The sequence below is a fragment of the Anomalospiza imberbis genome, chromosome 3, assembly GCF_031753505.1.
Source record: "Anomalospiza imberbis isolate Cuckoo-Finch-1a 21T00152 chromosome 3, ASM3175350v1, whole genome shotgun sequence".
In the NCBI taxonomy this organism is placed as follows: Eukaryota; Metazoa; Chordata; class Aves; order Passeriformes; family Viduidae; genus Anomalospiza; species Anomalospiza imberbis.
The window spans coordinates 94,311,217-94,328,378 of record NC_089683.1 but is presented as its reverse complement, the minus strand read 5'-3'; the positions used below and the strand labels follow the sequence as shown (position 1 = coordinate 94,328,378).

Below are 17,162 nucleotides of genomic sequence, written 5' to 3'. Positions count from 1 at the left end.
AAACAGATAAGAGCCTTGTCTTAACCTGGTATATGAACTGTGTTTAGCTATAGACTGAGATCACCTGTGCTGTTCAAAAGAAACCACATTTCTGTGGCAACTTAATTCAAGATGCAAGACAGATTATTCCTGTTAGAGACACAGGTTACCTGAGAGCTTAATTTTACAATTTTCTTTGTTGTGCCACCCTGAGCGGTCCATAATTCCTCCTCATAGTCCTCCAAAGAAAAGCCAAGAAAGAAAAAATGGAGTGTTAAAAGGATCATTTTAAAACACAGACTAGTTCCATGGTCCAGGCCGGCCAGCTGCCCCCATGGTGAGCAAGATCAGCAGTCCTGAAAGAGTTGCACATCAGGCACTAAGAGAACAGATGACCAAGGACCTTTCACAGTATTTCCAACACAGTGTCTATTGACTTACCCAGGCTGCACCCTCTTTTTTGGCTTTTTCTCTTTAGCCTCATCAGATGCACCTAAATCATGTCTACTACACACCTATAAGGTCAACTGGAGCTATACAATTTTCTTAATGTCTTTAAAAGAACACTACTATGAAATAATTTTTTCCATTAGAGATAGTACAAAAAGTTTCACCCTTTCTTCACAGAAAGTTTCAGGCTTCTTTCTTACATGTGGAGTTATGTAGACAAAGGTAATGAGAATCTGCTATCAGAGAATTTTTTTTCCTGAATTTTCATTTTTCAAATTTAATTTTCTCATTTCCCACTATTGCAGAGCCAAGATGAAAGTTTTTAAAAGTTCTGACAATTTTATTATTTCATGAAGTCATAGAACAAGAGAACTTCCATTGCAGCTGTCATACAGCATCCTATTTTGTTTCCATAAAATTTAATTTCAAAGTTTCCCAATTTCAGAAGTTCCTTAATTACAAAAAGCCTGAATCTAAACAACACCAACCTCACGATCAAAACATGTCCAACCTATAAGATTCCTCTCAAAAGATACCAGAACTGAAGACAAATCTTCATCAAATACTTGATTGTTAATGATTATACTGACAGTCAAGAGGAATAAAGTAAAATATATTGGTAGAGGTGTGTATTTCAGATTGAAATACTTCAGGATCTCACAGGTAGGAGCATCTTAGTGAAATTGACAAAAACATTGAAAAAGGAGTTGCTTGAACCTTCATAAAAAATGTTCATCTTCCTGTAGAGCTTTCACAGACACTTACCCTTGTGTTCATGCAATAGAAAGGAAAAGGCCTTTCCCATCCTTGGCCCATACCTATGGGACCCTAGAGGGTTTGTTGATTTGTTTCATTTGCACAGGTAATTTTGAGGCACAGGAAACATTCAACTGTTCAAATATATGAGTTTACACTGAGGAAATCCAGCCCCCTTGCTAGTAAAACTTTACAACAAATAAACTGGCTGCATGCACATAATCCATGCAAAGAGTTAAACAAATTGCAAAGGACTTCACAAATAATAATTTCTTATCAGCTTAAACTGCTACATTGAGAGTAAATCACCACCATTGAGGATTTGGGTAGTTTATGGACTTGTCCTGCAGCTCAAAAATAAAATGTAGTCTGTACAAAGTCACTTTGCTCTCGTGTGAACAAACATGCCAGCTAACACAGTCACACATTGATCAGACTGACAGGCAACTAACAGTACAGGCACTTTTTTTTTTTACCAACACAAATACACACCACAGCTTGCAAAACCTCATTAATGAATTTGTAGCAGAGACAGAATTCATATTGGTGTCACTTAATTAGTCACAAAACAAAAATATTTTTTCCACATCAATACTCATCGTTATATTTATAAAAAAACTTATATAACTACCATTTTGCAGCAATCATTATATAAGATGGGGTTGGGTTTTTTTTGTTTACAGAAATACAAAATTCAGTGTTTGTTATCACAAGCAATAGAAACATTTAGCTGCCTCTACAAAACAGAAACTAGGTGCAATCTGTAAGAGATGCTTTCACACCAACTTCTATATACATCAGAAAAAAAATCCCAAATCTCTCACAAGAGAAAGTCATCTGCTCTTGGCATCAGAAATAACGTTGGCTTTTTTATTGACTCTGAGTCAGATCTCTCAAGAGACTCTTACTTAAATTTGTCACTATTTTCATTAAATATGATTTAAACAGTAGCTGAAAGCTAATTGCTGTATTACTAGTAGTCTGCAGATTTAGATGTTGCATCCAAATCTTAGAGTCATAAGAATTCTGCTAAATCAATGTGCGGATAAAAACGGTGTTTATGGTTAGCAACAAGTTATTAATTGAGAGGGTAGTTAAAAAAAGATTTCAGGTAATGATTTTTCAATAAGTATCATAGTGTTATATAGATTGGTGCTATAACCTACCAAATGGCATTTCTTTGACACCACACATAATTTCATTTCCCATAAATCATACAACTAAATCAAGGTTTTCTCTCTTTTTTTTTTCTTTTTTTTTTTTTTTTTGGGTGGGGGGTGGGGCGTTGGGGGGTTTTTGGTGCAAAATAAGTCAGATCCAGACCTATATGTACCTGTCTTCTTCTTTTGACTGAATTTGATTTAATGAAAACCAGTCCATTGCAACGGAAAAATTGTTTTAGCTTTGAGGGAGGGACGGTAAAGTAGGGTTTATTATTAATCTCCTACTAAAGGCTATATGTATTTCTTCCACTCCAGAGGCATAACTCTCTGTTTTTTGATAATAAAATTAATAACAAAGTAAATATCTTCTATTTCTAATCAGATTTAAAAAAGAAAAAAATAAGATTTACCAATCTAGAGCTTTTGTTAGAGCTACCAATTTAATTTCCAGTCCCCATCTTAATGGAGAAAAAGTCTGCAGCTCTAGGATTCAGTTTTGTACCCCGTTCTGTTTGGCAGTTTTAGATGACCCTTAGGTTTATGTCTAGTTTCTGTTCAAGTCCATGCAAATTTTGTGGTTGACTCCAGTGGAGCTAAAACAATACCATTATATAGCTTTTTTATCTTTGACACAAGCAAGGTTGCAAATGAGAGCAGTTGGAAGCACACTGCACACATCTGCAGCACTCTGAAGTGAAGCCATTTTGGGCTTCAACGCAGTACTGGATAGATATTAAACACTCCACAGCAAATTTACTCTTTATCTCTCCCTTTCTTTCAACTGATCTATTTTTTGTGCTTAACACCGGCTAAAAAGCTGTGAAAGGTGCTTAATGACACCTATTTAAGTAGAGTACAGTACATTCATCTGAGCAGAATTAATTTAAGTCAAGGACTCCGCATCTGTTCCCTTCAGTTTTTCTGGAGCTTGAATGATCTCAGGCAAGCAACACCGAAGTGCGACTTATTGAAATGCACCCTCAGTGTCTTCCTGTGTCTCTAAAGACTGCCTGGTGTTTCCATTACAGATGCATTTGACCTGAAATTTTCAGGTACCAGTTCTACCTCTAGTTTTGAAAACCAGAGTAATTTCCTTATGCAGGTCTCCAGCTCAGCGCAGTGAGAAGACGATCGCTCATTGTTCTGTCGGTAGGAGGAACTTCACTTCTGAATTCAGGCTGGATGACTCTCAGGGACACATTTATCAGTGCTGTAATGCACACACCTTCCTCTTAAATCAAGGGCATCATGCCTGCTTACACACAGTGAATTTAACTTTGTGCTCAAGTGACCTTTATTTCTTACAACAGGTGGTGTGACAGAGGAGGTCACTTGCCTGTGTGATGAACAGGTGTCTGACTAGATGACTTACTTCCAAAAACCACTCTGGGAAATGGTGACAAAGAGCAGCAGCACTCAGCAACATGCCAATGCTGCTGGTATTTCACAAAGTATTGGCATTGTATTTAAGTCTTTTACCTAAAAGACTTTGTGATTGTCTCTCTTTGGGAGAAACAATCGTCTCAAATACCTGTCTCAAGCCAGTGAAGTTCATGAAGTGTTTTCTCAGGATGAGTGGAAAGAACAAGGAACATACCTCTAGATGGGTAGATTAGAGTTAGTATACCAGACAATAGGTGCCAACACAAGAAATACTGCAAGAACTAGAGGATCCCTAGTTGCAAAGCTGGCATGGTTTTTATTGTTGTTTGGATTTTTTTTTAATCAGCTATGTTTTGCTTGGCAAGAAGAAACAAACAGCTTGAAAACCCCCTTCCCCCCAGTACACAATGGGCTGAGTGCACACTTGTGCACTCAGAATACTCTATTACCCCAATACAAAAAGAGAACGGGAGATTTTACATACTTCCAATAGCAACAACCCTAACTGATACGTACTGCAAGTTCTTTAATAATGGCTGTTGGAGCCAAATTTGACTGTTTGTACCAAATAGGCACAAACAAAAAAATCTTGAACATATTACCTGCCTCTGAAATATCCATATTCAGTAAAAAACCCCCGCTATTGCAATTAAGTCTCTTTTTTTCAGAAAGGCAAATGCAAACTACTATCTGAAGATCTGTCATTCCCATGCTCAGTCTGACAAATTTTACCTTTTCTCTGGCTGACTGAAGATTTTTGACTGCAGTCCTTACACCCATTTATCAGATGAGCCTTTCACTGTTTTTTAATCTCCGCCACTAAGCCCTTTTGCAGTTACAACTAGGAATGAAAAACCTGTAAAATCTGGATACCCAAGATAAACAGTCTGAAAGTACCTGAGTTTTAATAGTCTACAATATCTTCTAGAACACAAAAGAATATTTTACATCCTTTCAAGCAAGTTGGTTTTATCTTCCATATTTCAATATGAACAAAAAGCAGGATGCATCAGCTCTCTTCTCCTTATGAAGGTCCTTTGGGATGCAAGGGTATAACATACAGCTGAGACTAACAAACACAGAGCCAAAAGTTCCTGTTTTCATTCCTCTGTCTTCCTCAAAGCTACCCAAGCAACCACTCTGATATAAGGAATCAGTAATGGGGAGAACTACTAGAGGAAAACACAAATTCCTGCTCTTCAAGGGGAATAGGACTAAAGAAGCATCTTTTAGAATATGTCCTTTAAAAAAAATTAGATTCCTTCATCCAGTGGTTCTGCCATACAACTCTGAAAATATTTCAGGGTCCATCCTGCAAGTTCTGCTTGGAGACAAAACCCAAAAATTCCTGAAGTGAGACATGTGATAGCAGGAAGAAATCATGGATTCCCATGCATACAGTATGCTTGGTTTCCTTTTCTTCTAAACAAAATAATTGTCTATATTGGAATAACCCCTTATTATACTCTTACAGCTACTTCCCCTTTAGGGATCTGTAAAAGTTGTTAAACCAATCCATATGTGTAGCAACAACAAAAACCAAACCACAGAACCCCCGAAAAACCAACCAACCAACCAACCCACCTACCCCATCCAAAAAAACCCACCCCAAAAGTAGTCAAGATATCCAGGACTATTTTCACTTAAACTAGTTCCTGAATTTCACCAGAATAACCCCCAGCAGCCAAATAAAAGTACAAACATATGGGTATGTGAAATCCCAGAAGATATTACAGAGAAAATAAACACAGCTCATACTGCTAAATCACAAATACACCGGGACAGAAGCAGCCTGTTCACCCGTATTTCTCAGATCTGCTTTCAGGAGTTCTGGACTTCTTTCCAAATGGACACTCACATCCCTTTGAGGCCTGGCTGGATCAATAAATAAACCATGGTCAACACCCAAGCCCATGACTGGAGAGCACAGTTCTAACATATACTGAATGGCATTTGCTTTCATGGACATCAATAAAATGATACAGAACACACAATACAGGTAGAAGCCCCTCTAACTTTTCCATGCTGGAGAGTAGTCACACGGGAAGTACTCACACTGTGTAAGCTCTCCTAATAATTATCCATAACATCAGTTCCATAGGGACTGCTCCCTTAAACCAGCTGAAAATAGTACACCATGACAGGGATGACAGGGAGGGGAAAGTTGCAATGCAAATATCCCAGCCACGGTGGCCGTCAAGTCTTTCCGGATTTAACAATTTTAATGAATATTTTAAGAAGATTTTATTGGAGTCCTCTTCAGCAGCTGCCCAACATTTTGGGATGAGAAAGGTTATTTATGATTGTTTGAGGACTATCTTCTTCTGAACATGAGTCATTGCATGTTTTGCTGTGATTGCTTTCTGTTTAGAAAAGAAAATAATAAATGACTGAATATAGTGCAATGATCTGTTGTGTTGGGGGAAGCAGGAGGAGAAGGTGTCTGGGCAGGGGCATAGTGCTGCCTTGCATAGGGTGGAATCCATGGGCTTTGCATTACTTAAAGTGATGTTTTACCTGAGCTCTTACCTTACTCTTTAGCAAGTCTGATGTAATCTATAAAGCACTGAATATATTAAAATCATGTTAGTTCTATCTTTAAAATTTGAAGAGGCACACCACAAGAGGATTACCATAGTAATCATGACTTAAAAGGGACCAGTCTTTTTGCAAGTCCTTTCACACGTTTCCGCATACATCAAAATGTAAAAGTCAAAGTATCAACTTGTAGTTTAAGTCCCTCTTTTTCTTTATAGAACAAACTCTGCTGCTGAGTATCATTGTTATTCACCTACAGATTTCTCTGATGAAAGCATCACAAGGACTGAAAGCAATATTTGCTGTATTAGTCCTTAACAAATTCAAAGACTTTTCTGAATGGAATGCACAGTTCAAGAACTTTTCTCTTCAGGGATGAGCCATTCCCTACAAACATTTGGAAACGCTGCTACTCTTGCACCAAAATTATTTCCCCAGAGAGGACAAAAGTAACTGTAGTTCTTCATTAACTTTCTGGAATTGTGTATTCACGTTCTGTTGGAGTCTGCTGTTCTAAATAGCAAAAGGCAATGCTGCTTTTTCAGACACGCCAATCTTGCAATCCCCCACAAGTGCAAAATTTCAAGGCACAGAGAATCCATCATATCACCATTCACAACTCTAAAATATTCTCCATCACTATTTCCATTGCCAGCCCCTGCTCCAAGGTCTACAACTCAGCAGTACAAGTTCATGCTAGGCTGAAATTTGTCCTGTGAGGTTTAAGGAACTCAAGAGCTATTTTATTTTTTACTACAGAATCACTTCTCTATTGTAGGAGACAGACAGGATTGCTTTCACATCGGGAAAATACTCAGCGAATCTAATGCCTGCATTTGTATCAAGCAATTTGTCCATGAGAAATAATTATTCTGTTACTCACAATATCTGTCTCTTGAGCCAGTTGACCTAAATGGTCACAATTTCTGCAACACAGATTTCTTTCAATGGAATTTATCTCCTAGATTCATTAAATACACCAAATACTGGCATACTAGACAGACCATCATTATTAGTAATGCAACTGTATTACTTTATTTGCCTACAGAGACTCAGAAATACTGATCCATTCTTAACTCTGTCACACCTCCGTAAATTCAGAATAACTCTATTGGTATGGTTGAGTTCATCCACTGGAATCACACTCTTGGGGAAGGCAAAAGCACTTGGTTACACAATTACAAAATTCAGCAATAGGTTGAATCTTTTAAGACCCAACCCCATGAAAGGAAGACTGTGCATCTCTGTTCTGCCCTCATATGGGATAGGAAACCATAAGCTTCAGATTAGTAACTGGTCTGCCAGGCCTCTCTGGCACTCTGGGAGGAGGAACACAGGGATACTTCAACGTGCTCCATCCCACAAAGCCATGAGAAATGCAGGGGTAGAAATCGCAGCTCCACAGGCTTGTCCTCCTCTCGGCTGTCAAGGATTGCTCCTCAGGAAATAACAGAAGTGTAAGAAACTGCAAAAAACAGCTGTGTGAGCAGACAATCCAATTACACATTTGTCTGTGTATTTTTCTTGTTCTATAAAGCCACTGAAATGCTAAATTTGAGAGATGAGAAGGTTTTAAGGAATATTTTCCAAATAATCTCTGCAGATAATGAGAGCACCAGGCTCTGACACATCCTTAATTTTTGCTGGGACCCAGGCCACAGCAACAGCACACATCTTAGAATGGGTAACCACAGCCCATGCTGAGTGGGGAGCTCCTCACAATCCTCTTTTTAGAAAAAGATGCTTGGTGCTAAGAAGAGAGAAGGAAAGAGGATGAATGTATGGCTTAATGAGAAGGACACTCACAAAGAGTTCCTAGTACAGCTCCTGGAAGACAGAAGCACAGGATTTCAGTCCAGTGTTTTTATCAGTGTTTGGGAGTTTTAATTGGTTTTCTTTTTTTTTTTTTTTTTTCCTTTTTACTTTTAGCTCTATTCTGTGTTTTGGTTTTGTTAAAAGCTTATTTTCCCTATTCTTCTCTTTTGAAGGAAAAAATAGTCTTTAATATATGAATTACAAAATGAGTTAGGAAGAAGACACAGAAAATCAGTAATATAAATTGGTGAACTAAAGACAGATCTCCAAATTAAAGATATAACTATAGGAGGAAAGCAATCAAATAAACTGCAGTGCAAACATGAGATGTGGGTTCCTAGTTTGAAGTCTGCTTTACAGCACAAATGTTTAACAGATGAAATTTCTAAAAAAGAGAGAAGAGAAAGAGTCACATAGTCACATTTAGATGTACTGAAGGAAAGATGTGTTAATGATTTGATAACAATACTCTTCAGAAAAATAAGAAAACAACATGATCTTAAGGCCATGTTTTGAAGTATTCAGCATTATAACACAATACAACATAATAAATAAATAAATAAGAAGTCAAAACCTCCAAACAGAAAGAGGTTCCTACAGCTGAATGCTGCAGTCTAAGGGCAGAGACTTGCTGATAAGGGGTTGGAGTCTTCTGAAACAAGCTTCTGTACTATTTACTATAATTTCCCACTTTTGAGAGTCAGGCCAATATCATATTCACTGAAGTGCAACACAGAACAGTGCATCTCATTAAATCATGCTAAGCTTTTCTAAAGAGACATCTACAATTTTTTCTTTGTGATGATTATAAGATTACTGATGTCTCCTGCTTTGTTTGTGCAATAGTTAAATAAAAAAATAAAATAAGAAGAAACACAAAAAGAACTCACATGGATCAAAGGAAACCACAATTAAGAATCTGCAATGAGTAATCTATTTTATTCTGGCTCCTGCAAAGGCACATCTATAAACCTGGGCAGCTTAACATGAAAAAAAACGAAACTTACCAAAAGTTTTTATCAGAATAAGTTTGCATGGCTCTGCAGACAATATTACCTATTTGTTTCCTAGCCAACATTTTCAGAACAGTTCTGTTTTGTCATTACTGTTGTGATGTTCAGTTGTTTCCCCTCTCTCAAGGCTAGAGTCAGCCCTAAGTAGATGGCAAAGATGTGCCAAAGTCCCTCCAGCCTCAGCAGCTCAGTTTCACAGTTTATCGCCATGGGAAGCAGGGAAATTAGGGGCTGACTAAATTGCTAATGCCGGTTGATTAGCTTTACATCCTGCAGGTACATCCGCAGCTCAGTCAGAGCTAGTGGCCATCACAGCAATGCAGGTGGCCCACTTGCCGTTCAGTTTCAGCCTGACACAACTGGTTTTGAGCACTGCAGAGTCTACCAGCAGCACTTCCCAACACACCATGTGATAGTTCTTTTTCAGCTGCAATTTCATTATAAATTTGGCACATATTATAGAGGGATACCACAGGCAAACTGCTCCTTCTCCAAATCCCACTCCTCTCTCCCCAAAGAGAGGGTGTGGAATTTACCTTCCCCTCCTGTAATTAGCAGGAAAAGAACAATTAGTCAACATATTGCAGCTTTCCAAAAAACGACTAAGAATCTGTGACTTTAGTGATACTTGACTTAAAATGTGGAGGCAGGTCTGCATTGTAGGTAAGATCTGCAGTTCCCAGCAGAGAAATGAAAGTATGTTGAAATAGGTAAAAATACATGTTAAAAAAAAAAAATCATGAATTGGTACTTGCCCAAAACAAAGCTGCAGTAACTTATACCAGAGAACAATATAGCATAAAAACTGTACACAGATGAATATTTTCACAGTTTGAAATAAAAAAAAAAATGTTCTCATGAAGTTGTTTTCATTCTGAGAGTCAGATTCTCAGCTATTTCATTATCTCTTCTCTCTAAACGGTGCTCAGTCTACCAGATCATTCTGGTGGATTTTGTCACAAGTATTTGTACCTGATCCAGACCATCAATGGTTATATCTTCAAGTCATAACTGAAAAACATCCTTATAAGGGACACTATTTCTTCTTAAAATAAAGGCAGAGAAAAACAGACTCATTCTGGCTATGAGACATTTCTAGCTGTGTACTGGAGATAATGGTGTGCTCACTTTATCTTCCAACTCTGGGACAAAATCCAGTCTCTTGCATCATTTAGGAAAGAGTCACTTGATGCAAACGCTGAGAAGTTACTGCTCCTGAAAGCAGATACTAACTTGCATCAGTGAACTTGGGGAGCATCTATGCAATTTGTTCAGATGTTGACGGTGATTATGACGGCACGCTGAGAGACCTGTCTACAAGTGCCTACCTGCAATCCAGTTTTGTAACCTATTTGCTGCAAGCCAGAGTCCTCTCCAATATTTTGCAGAGAAGTCACAGAAAGTAGTGAGGGATCTTTAGCTTATTTCTGCCCAGCCACGAGAAGCAAGCTGCCATTTAATGTCCTGTGCTTTGAGCTCAGGACAGAGCGGCTTTATTGGCTCTCCTGGAACTGTAACTGAGCCATGCTCCACTTGTTCCCGAAGCTCTGATAACAGGAAGGTTTTGACACCTCGTTGCACTGCAGAGTCAGGTCTGCCTGTGTCCTGAAAAAGGGTAACAGCCCCCTGCACTCCCTCTAATGCTCCAAGAGGCTCAGGAAAGAAACACATTTTGTAAAGACATCTAATCTCATTTTCTCTAAGAATCAAGAGATTTGCACTAAGTTTATTAATTTTAAGTGGACGGGTATTTGACTGCAGATTTAGTATTTTAAGAACCTGAGCATCCTCTTTGAATTCTAAATAGTAATCCAAATATTTATCTACATTATCAAGCTTAATCATTTTCATAAACTATTACAATCATCAGGAAGAGTTTCTGGGACCTCTGAAAGAACACATATGAAAAAAAATAAAAGCTGAATAATTCTTTTTAGAAATAAATGTCTCCATGTAAGGGTTAAATTCTTTGCTAAACAATACAAGAGACTGGATTATGTCCCAGAGTTGTAGTTATAGTGATCACATTGTTATTTCCATTGCAAAGCTAGAAATACTGAATTTTGTATGCCTCAGTATTAGGTAAGACCTAATTCTGCATCACTTATTGTAGTTTGGTACAATCAAGTGGACAGTAGTTAACAATGCTGCATGTGTGAAGAGCAGGACAAGGAAATATTTCCCCTATTAATATTAAAAAAAAAAAGAAACTGTTTTCAAAAATGCTTTATTTAACTTTATTTCCTCTGAAGTGTGAAGTTTAGAGCAGCATAATAGCAAGTCGGAGTTTCTAACTCTCCTCTCGTTCCCCTAGAACTTTTGATACCTAAAATGAAGAATTACAGCATTTCTCACAAAGGAATAAAAGAACCAGCATTTCCAGAAACTTCACTTTAGAATATTTTTTCCACAGATCCAGTAAAACCCTGTTTGTGAGACACTAACTCACTGTGATTACATCTCACCTAATTAGACCTGCAGGCTAATCGTCCTTTAAACAAGCAGTCAGAGCAATGTGTGCTGTTTTCAGTGGCTCTGCACAAATCTTCAGCAATGGGATTTTGGTGTCCCAGCTTCCTGAATTCCCTTCCCAAAGGCCATGAGTGACTCACCAGGGCACTTGACCTGAGACCCAACCAACACAACTTCCAAGCTTCTAATCTCGTACTTCAAAGAGGCCTAACAGATGCTGAGGGCTCCAGTCAGTTCCCTAACTGCGTCATGAAGTGTCCCCTGTATGGCATGCTGGACATCCACAGGAGCTTCCGGACAGGACAAAAAAGCTCATGCACTACTGGAGCAGCAGGTGGAGAATAGGGTAAACCACAGAATCATGGAATCACTTGGGTTTGAAAAGATCTCCTAGGTGATTGAGCACAACCATCACCCCAGCACTGCCAAGTCCACCACTAAACCATGTCCCTAAGTGCCACATCTATTCCTCTTTTCAATACCTCCATGGATGGTGATTGAACCACTTCCCTGAGTAGTCTTTCCAATACTTAGCATCCCTTCTGGTGAATAAATGTATCCCAGTATCCAACCTAAACCTTCCCTGGTTTTAGAGAACAATGCTGGGGACATTTTCTCTTGCCCTGTAGATAGTTTCTAGGGAGAAAATGGAGGGCACCTCAAGTGGCATTAACTCCTGTATGTTTAGGTAACTGAACTGAACTCATGGCCTTTGCTGAGGATGCAAATGGAAAAAACATCCCAAACCACAAAAAACAAAAACAAAACAAAAAAAAAAAAAAAAGGCACAACAGTAGTTCTTTATGTCAGCTAGCACAAAAAAAAAAAAAAAAAAAGAAAAAAAAAGGTAAGATTGGGACAAAATAATGCTAATATACATTTAGCTGGACCTATTCTTCCTATTCTGAGAGCACACTTAGGATTCACCCACATACATGGCTTCTCCAAGTCCTATTATTTCTCTCCATCTTCTCTTCAGGCTGTTTCCCTTCTCCTTGGTAGGAATTTAGAAAAGAATCTCTCTGGTGTGAAAACACATTCCCATGTTGTACTCTCCTGTGAGGATATGCTCATGCCTTTGAATTATCCATTAGCAAGTCTCCTTCTAATCACCTTCCTCAGGCGAGAAACGTCCTCTCTGGGCTTTGTGTCTGCCTGCCTGAAGTTCAGATGAAACAAACTGGTTTATTCTCCCAGTTAGTATGCATTTCTGACCCAAGGGCTTCGTTTGATTCAATGACCACAGAAAATGTAATAGTCTTCATAATTAGCCCAGGATCAGGGACAAGAAGTTTTGCTGGGAGTTTCTCAATATGGAGGTGAAGGAACGCAAAGAAGGCAGTTGTCTCTCACATTAAAACATTTCACAGTCTGACCCACAAATACATCAAGTGTTCAGGATCAAATCTTAATTGTTCATAGCCAAATTTTCCAGTTATCACCTTTCACAAAGTAAGTTAGTCTCATTATAAATGTCAACTCCAGATTGTATTCTGAGCACATGTATATATATGTGAATACCCAGTTCCCTACTAAATGTCATTCATCCATTTTTAGAAACACTTATATTCAAAATTATTCTGATTTTTATAAGTGCCTCAGTGACAAGGGAACTTGTACTCTTATGTCAGGTGCCACTGACAATCCTGCATCTGTCATTAGACGGTTTGTTTGGTAATTATATGTGGCAGTAGGCTCATCTCCTGAAAGGTTTTCTACATAGCCCACAAACCAGACTGAAGTAGAATGGCTTCAGTACAGAGAAGTGAGATTAAAAAAAAAAATAAATATAAAAAGTCATCTATTTGAAACCATTTTTTCCCAAACCCTAAATGAAAGATAAATGCAAACCATAGTCCATCTGTGCATGCAGAACCTTTTGAAGCATTTGTTCTGTTCTTTATATATTGCCTTTCCAAATAATTAAGAGAGAGATGGCTAAATGTGGCAATATGTTTATTACCAAAAAGATTGGGTTTTTTCCCCCACAATTTTACATGATACATACTATATACTCCCTAGCCAGGAAGATTTTTTGTTCTGTGTTTACAAGTCTATCATCATGGCAACCTGCTCCACAACTAGAGTTGCTACATGTTGTAGTCATAAAAATAATCAAGATTCCTGACAAGACAGCCCACTAAAAGCCAATTTTGCTTGCATTGAAGTCAACAGCATTCAGTAGCTACCTCAATAGGAACAGAATCTCATCCCAAGTTATGAAAAATGCCTGCTATCAAAATATACCACTTTGTTCACATAAGAAATGCAAGTAAAGACTCTCTTCTCTAAAAGCAAGCTTAGAGTTGCACTCAGAACATAGAGCAATGGTCTCAGCATGGAGCCAGAAGGATTTAGAATCTGTAGAAAATATTTCAAGTTCATTAAATACCCCTAGGATGCAATACACAGTGCAAGCCATGAAAATAAATGTTGACACAAAGAAAGCTAGTTTTACATAATTACTGTTAATTGTGAAGTTCCTCCTGGGCAGCAAAGTATAACAACTATAACACCAGGAAAAGTTTAATTGCTTTGATTCAGCATCCCAGCAGTATATCCAGAACCTAAAAATTCAAACCAAACTAAATCAAACCAACACTACAACCACCTGAACACAACTACTTGAAAGAGGTCTTTATGATATTTTAGATCATTAGTCTGCTAAGTCCTTCTAAAGTTTGCCTCTATGCCTCATACTTTTTTAACATATAGGGTGAATACTCTTTACTAATTTCTATGCTGACCTCAATTAATTTATTTGCTCACCTGAGTTTTTCTTCATTAATTATGTACCATTTTTCAAATCAGATGGAACTTTCAAACAAACTTTTTTTGTTACCAGAATTACCTTTAAAAATATCTTTCTTTTAATATATTTCTAAATGTTTTACTTATGGTCACACAAAGTCTTCGGTGTTTTGGTTCTCCATCCTATTTCTTCAAATTTCTTGACACATTCAGTCGCAAAATTTAACACCACCACCACAAAAAATAGTTTACACTCAATGAAGTCTGCTTAAAAATTAGGCAGCTCTAGTACAATAACAAATCTGCTATTTCACAACTCCATAGGGCTAACCAATCTTAAAGTCAAGAAATAGGTACTCAAAATGTTTTACTTAAAATTTAAAATTTATTTACTGCAAATTCTGTCCAAAATCTGAGGGTTTGTTCCTGATAAATTGCTGCTCCTGCTCTGAGAAGATGTACTTTACAGTTGTTGACATCAGCCCACTAGGACAAATCTCCTCAATTGGAAGTCAGCAGTTATAACTAAAATAATTAGTGAACATGTCAAACTGCAGAGAAAAAGAAAATATCACTGTTTCCAGGTAAGCTTTGCTATATTGAATATTTGACAATGTAATTCTGAAGGCGGAAATAATTATATTCTATATTTAAAATAAACTGAAAACCAGAACTAGGAATAGGCATTAATCAACTCACAATGCCATTTAAAGATAAAGTCTTGTAAGGCCAGCACTTTACCTGTTCTGCCAGACAGCTTCTTAACACAGCACACAAAGCTTTGTTCCTCTTGAAATAATTTCTAGAACATACACTCTAACCAATATTTCAAGAGAGTTAGTAAATATATGTCTTCAAGCTGTGTTATTTGTACTCTGCTCTCTTCCTCTGCAAGCTCTCTATGAGGGATGGTTAGAGCATATGGAGCAGGAAGCCTGACAAATTGCAAAGTCAAAAAGCACCTGGGTAACTCATTAGCACTGTCAGACTTCTAGTCAGGTTTTGCTATTTAATTTTTAAGCAGATTTTCTAATGATTGTTCCTGAAAGAATGAAAGACAGAAGGTATACATCAAAGAAGCGAGAAGAAGTTTGGGTTTGCTACTTATAAAATTAACAAATAGAAAAATACACTAACTGTACCAGGGAAGTGGTTGAGTCACCATCCCTGGAGGCATTTAAAATATGTGTAGATGTGGTGCTTAGGGAAACGGTTTAGTGGTGGACTTGGCAGCGGGGGGTTAATGGCTGGACTCGATGATCTTAAAGGTCTTTTCCAAGGGAAATTATTTGATGGTTCTGTGAACGCAACTGCTGGAAGGAAAAACCTTTCCAGCTATATGAAAACAAACATCAGCATGACTAAGCAGACATCATAAATGACCCTACGGCGCCGGAACACGCCGGTGTGTGTACTTGACAGCATTTTGGAGTTCGGGTGGGTTTCTTGCGAAAACCGGGAAACAAAGAGGGAACAGTGACTAACCGCGCCCTCTCGTGGTCCCACTGTACCACAGCCAGAGACCGCGGGATTCTCTCGCTGGCAACGGGGACTTTTATTGGAGTCAATAGACAAATAGACTTAAAAATAGAAGCGCTTAATATCATTCTCATTAAAAAAAAAAAACAAAAAAAAAAAACAAAAAAACCAACAACACCCAATTTTTACTACACAATTAGGCGACTATTCATTTATTTTGATACGCCTAAATGTGCCTCAGAAATCTCAGCTTATAAAGTAATTTGGCAGCAAGAACAACCCATAAAGCGCATACATCTAGAGAGACAAAGAACGGGGATGGGAAAACACTGGTTTAACCTGCATGCCCTTTTAAAGACACAACACCTAAGTGACAAATCTTTGGCATTGGTTTGGAAAAGACATACTTACCTGCTCTTTCTCCTGACAACTTGGAAGCATCTCATTGAAAGGGAGAGTTGTGTCTTCCCTGCTTTTAGCCCAAGATATTCCAGATGTTAATGAGCCTAGAAAATACCTCAGTTTGGAGAACTGTCATATTCGGATAAAAAATTAATTTAAAAAACCATCAGTAGCAGAAATTAACTCTCTATACTTGATGCAGCCAAATGAAATCGAAGCTTTAGAGTGCAGACAGGGTCGCAGCAGCTAATAATTGCTTTAATCTTGAGAACAGGTGCAGGACAGAGGAACACAGGAAGCTGCGGGAGCAGAGACCTGAGACCAGGGTGGGCAGAAGCAGGGAAGAAGACTGCCTATTGCACCTGGCTCTTCCTGGTGTCTAAGCACTATCTGAGGAGGAAAAAGACAAGAGTCTCCCTATCCAGATGCGCACGGCGAAGGGCCGGGGCGGATGGGCTGTGACAGAACCCTGTGTGTTGCAGGGAAGCCCAGCGCTGCGGCCAGCGCTGCCCGCCGCCGCCCTGCCCTTGCCGGGCACCGGGACCGCCCGGCGCCCCGGCAGGCAAACAAACGAGCTGGGAAAGACAGGCGCTGGCCGTCGGCTGCCGCGAAGAAGGAGCGAGCTGCATCGTGCTCAAACATTTCACTTCGAGCTTTTCTTGAGGGGGGAAAACGCCCACAAAGTGTTACTTGCGTTTAGTGGACAACTTCGACCAAGCGCTGCTTCGCGGGGCGGACAGCGGGGCTGGCTGGCCCCCGCGCTGCGCCCAAACCCTCTGCCGGGAGGGGTGCACGGAGGGCGGGGGGCAGCGGGAGTCCCGCTCCGCTCCATGTGCGCGGGCGGGGGAGGAGGCGTGTCCCCACCCCGCCGTCGCCGCGCCGCCCCTCGCTCGCCTGCCAGCCGGCACCGGCAGAGCGCAGCGGAGCGGAGCCGGGCGCGGAGCTCCCCGGCCCCGCCATG

The 17,162-nt window shown here is 39.2% G+C and overlaps 1 protein-coding gene across 1 annotated transcript in view; it reads right to left on the bottom strand.

The window, feature by feature from the left end:
* MTA3 (metastasis associated 1 family member 3) overlaps window positions 1-15,225 on the bottom strand; it is a 154,098-nt gene extending 138,873 nt beyond the window's left edge. The window contains exon 1 of the mRNA XM_068185842.1: window positions 15,062-15,225. The gene's annotated coding sequence lies outside the window, so the exon portion shown is untranslated. The remainder of the gene's footprint in view (window positions 1-15,061) is intronic.
* Between the last annotated feature and the right edge of the window lie 1,937 nt (window positions 15,226-17,162).